The sequence below is a fragment of the Triticum dicoccoides genome, chromosome 3B, assembly GCF_002162155.2.
Source record: "Triticum dicoccoides isolate Atlit2015 ecotype Zavitan chromosome 3B, WEW_v2.0, whole genome shotgun sequence".
Classification (NCBI taxonomy): domain Eukaryota; kingdom Viridiplantae; phylum Streptophyta; class Magnoliopsida; order Poales; family Poaceae; genus Triticum; species Triticum dicoccoides.
In genome coordinates this window covers 126,502,638-126,507,321 of record NC_041385.1, presented here as the reverse complement: position 1 = coordinate 126,507,321, position 4,684 = coordinate 126,502,638, and positions in this window count along the sequence as shown.

The window sequence follows — 4,684 nt, the reverse complement described above, 5'->3', positions numbered from 1 at the left end:
TCAAACCAAATTGGCTCTCGGCGGAAGTGATCTTTGTCCCCAAAGAGGACGTCTATCAGGATCTTGCCGATTGGCGAGCAGGAAAGGCCAGGAATAATGCCGTGGAACACAGTCCGGCTGCTCTGAAGCTGTCTTCGCCTGATTCCTAATTTCCCCATCGTGTCCTTGTACAGGATGTTCATACTGCTGCCTCCGTCTATCAGCACTTGCGAGAAGCGAGCGGCCCGCCTGTCTACGGCGAGCATGGCGCCTAAGACCAAGGCCTAGGAGCCTGGACTCGGCATCACCTCTGGGTAATCGGCTCTGCTCCAACTGATGGGCCTTTCGGACCAGTGCATGAATTCTGGAGTGCTTGACGCGACTGCATTCACTTCTTGCTGCTGTTGGCGCCTGCTGCGCCGATCGTCTGCCACACTAGTGAACACCACATAGGCTTCGTGCTCATCTAGGAACTCGTCTTGTATCACACCGACTGGCCTGGCAGCCGGCTGCTGGGGCGGCTGTGGTGGAGGCGGCCCAGCAGGCGGGGGAGGGAGTAGGCCGTCTCCCTTGGTGATTCTGGTCAGCCAGTGGCATTTCCGGGTGGTGTGGTTTGACGGCTTCGCGTCGCTGTGGAACTTGCAGGGGCCATCCAGGGTCTGCTCGTAGGAGAAGGCCGGCAACCAGTTGGACTTGTCGCCCTTCTGCCGCTTTGCCGGAGGCGGTCCCTCCGGCCGTTGGTCTTCGACTGTCGCCACTTGCTGGCTGTTGGAGGCGGGCTGCGGGGCCTTGCGCTTGTGGTCGTTCTGCTGTTGCCGCCGACTGGTGTCCCCAGCCGGAGTTCTCGGAGCCTGAGGGGCGACTTTGCCAGTCGCGCTGACTTGAATCTCCGCCTTCATGGAGGAGTCGGCCGTGGCGTACTTGTCTGCTGTGATCAACAGTTCATCGAGGGTCTCCGGCTCGTCGTAGAGAAGCTTGTGCTTGAGGAGGGTGCCTTCTCTGCACCCAGCAGTAAAGTACTCGATAGCTTGCACCTCGTGCACGCCCTCGTAGGAGTTCCGGAGCTCGCCCCAGCGCGTGAGGTAGTCGCGAGTGGACTCGTCGGGACCTTGCACGCACAAGGAGAGTTGGCGAGGCTTGGGAGGTCGCTTGTACGTGCTTGTGAAGTTGCGGATGAAGGCCTCGGTGAAGTCGACCCAGCTGTTGATGCTGCGAGGCTTTAGACTGTTCAACCATGTCCGGGCCGAGCCCTGGAGCATGAGCGGGACATATCTTACGGCAACACGCCTGTTGCCGTTCGCTATATTGACGGCTGTGGAGTAATCGATCAGCCAGTCCTCCGGCTTCCCGGTGCCGGTATATTTGGGCGTGTCTCAGGGGAGTGTGAACCCTTTGGGGAAGGGCTCATCTCGGATGCGGGGTCCAAAACAGGGAGGACCCAACTCACCTTCTTCTTCCAGCGCCAGGGATCGGTGGAGTCGGTCGATCCGGTGGCGGGCATCGTTCTCTCCGACTCCCTCTCGGCGGCCAAGACGGTCGCCGAGAGTCGGATGTTCCACGGGCGGCGGGGAGACTCGCCTTTCTCTGTGAGCAGGGGGAGGCAGATAGTCGTCCCGCCGTTCCACCACCTTGGGGCAGCCGTCTTGGTCGCGCTCGATGGTGATGCGAGTCCGATTGTGGCTGGCAGCCGGCTCCTTGTCCTTCTTTCCACGGGCCTCGCCAGTCGGCGTCCGAGACGTCGCGCCTTGGTCTCGGCGGGGTGGCGGGTCATCGTTTTGTCGCTGCGGCAGTCGGCTTCGTTCTGCGCGGCGGCCGCGTCGAGGAGCTGCTGAACTCGCTCCGTCATCATGTGGCGCTCTTCGCCCTCGAAGTTCTCGAGCTCGTCTGCCGCCGCCTGGGCGGCGCGGATGTTCTCCGCGGGCGTGGCATACACAGGGCGGTCAGCCCCGAACAGACTGGCGATTGCCATGCCGCGTTGCCGGGCCGCGCCTAGGCGGCTAGGCCCAGTCGGAGCTGGCGAGCCGCCCACGGTGCGATCCATCTCGCGCTGGTAGGCTTGTGACAAGCGCCTCATGCTTGCCAACTTATTTGCGCCCTCGATGAGCTGAAGGCGGCGTGCCTCCAGCGTCTCGGCGTCAGCGTCTCCCGGAATCGGCGCGGTGAGATCTCGCAGAGCCGCGTCGAGCGAGTCGTGCGCTCCCTCACCGGAATGCTTGCCGTGATCGAGGACGAGGACCTCTATGACGGTGCTTCCACCGCTCCCCGCGCAAGGGAGCGGCTCGTCATAGACCACCACGTTGGTGGGAAATGCGTCGAGCGACGCGGTTTCGGAGTCGACCAGCATCGGGTCGGTGGATCCTATGGACTCCAGGTCCACGGCAGGCTCGCCGGTGAAGTGAAGTTGGTCGAGGAGACCCGCGAGGAGGCTCTCGGGGCCGCTCATGCCTGCGTCGGACGCAGGCTCGTCGGAGAGGCGAACCTCGCCGGTAAGCTCGGCGAGGCAGCTAGCCGCGCAGGTGATCTCAGCGCCATGCAGTGCATCGGCGCAGGCTCCATCTGGCGTGCCGGGCTGGCTGCGCTCACCAAGGAGGAAAAGGGTTCCCGTCCAGAGCAGGTCTCCGGACAACGGTGCACCTCACCCCACGGTGGGCGCCAAATGTTGGGGGTTGGATACGACATATGCCAAAGGATGGCTAATCATGGTGGGAACGAGTAGAACGTTGCCGGTGCCCGGAAGCGGGATGAGGCGAAGACATGCACGCCGGCAGATCTTACCCAGCTTCAGGGCTCTCCGTGGAGATAACACCCCTACTGCTGCTCTGCGGGGTCTCCGCATGGTCACTATGGCAAAGTGAGTACAATGGTGCTCCTGGAGCTGTTTCTGGAGGTAGGAGAGGGCAGGGCTAGCTCTCTCCTTCCTGTGTTCTGCGGTCTAATGCTATCTGGGTCCGAACCCTTTGCATGGGCTCTCCTGGGGGTTTATATAGGCCTACCCCCAGGGGTACAAGGGTAATCCGGCTGGGCGCGGGGCCCAGTCGTCTGTCTCTCAGGCCGTCGTCTTCTCTGCCGACTACTGGGGCCCACCGACTGGCGGGCCCCGTGAACAGGCCTGGTATTGTAGCGATGCTTCTGATGACGCGGGCTTGGTCATGTGGTCATGGCAACAGTGCTGCCGCCTGGCGGGCGCTCACTGTCGCCATTCCCCATCTTGTCTGATTAATGGCGCGTGGGGCACGAGGGAGGGGCTGGCTGACTGCAGGGGCCCGACTCCCACGGGCCCGTCTTCAGGGCGCGCTCGCCGTCTTCCGTCTACCGGCTGACAAGCGGTCCCGCCGTCCCTGGGTCGTACAGGCAGGCGTCGTGGGCACAGTGCGCCGCCCACCAAAGCTGAGGTCAGGGGTGGCATGGCAACAGTGCCACGCACTGTAGCCATGCTGGTCCCTCGTGGGCAGGGGGTGGTTGGAGTCGCAAGCCGACTACCCTCAACTAGCTTCTCTGGAAGTCGTCAGCTGAGAGTCGGCTTGTCTTGGAGTCGGTTCTGGAACTCGGCATATCTTGGAGTCGGCTCTGGGACTCGGCATATCTGGGAGTCGGCTCTGGGACTCGGCAGATCTTGGAGTCGGTTCTGGGACTCGCATATCTGGGAGTCGCTCTAGGACTCGGCAGATCTTGGAGTCGCTCCGGGACTCGGCAGGTCTTGGAGTCAGTCCTGGGACTCGGCTTGAGGGGCGCAGCCTGTCCCAATGTCTTGAAAGGTTCTAGGGCTCGGGTTGGCCTACCCGTGGCCCATTACTCCGACACAAAGCCGGCTAGGATTTGTAACCCTAGGTTCTCGGACTAAGGTAACCCATTTATCTCTGATATTACTATTCATCCAACCTAACTTTAAGGGGCATCCTACAGAATGCTCTGCTAGAACCATACTCGTCGATTAGGAAGAGAGGTGTGAGATAATGCGTGAGAGACATGCCTAAAGATAATGTGCGTACATGAGACACGTAGGCAGGTCCATGTATATAGAAAGGGTCGATGGGCATTGTGCGTGTGTATGTTTGCGAGAGGAAGAGTGCTTGTGATAAAGGTTAGTGAAAATAGTTGTAAATGGTTACGAGAGGGAGGGAGGGTAATATCTAGAGCATGTGTGCGAGAAAGACACCTCGGGAGAGAGTGTGAGCATGTGTGAGAGACCACCGATGGAGAGTGAAACTACACATAAAAGACTGTTGTACACATTGATTAAAGATATAAATTGTATCCAAATATTAGGATGGGATCATGATATTTGCAATTCGCGTAAGGAGCGGTCATTGATCCATCAGACATCTAGATTCTATCGAATTTGAGCATGTCTATGTTATTATTCGACACGATTGGTCCACATAGTTCATATTTTGAACTTCAGACAATGCATCGCTTTAGCAATCGAATATAAACGTGAGTATAGTTCATGTTGTGTGTGTAAAGCACATTATACATACAAAAGTTACACAATGGACATTATAAATAGCTACCTATGAACTAGCATACATTTGAATTCAACTTAAGGTGGTTTAAAAAATCGAATTCAACATGAAGTCCATTCAATTATTTGAATTTGATATCATGGCATTTGTAAACCATACCTAAATTATGGGGGCACCAATCTTTGCTCTGATTTTGTACATAATAGCATATGTAGTCGTGTACAAAATAGATTCAAATTTAG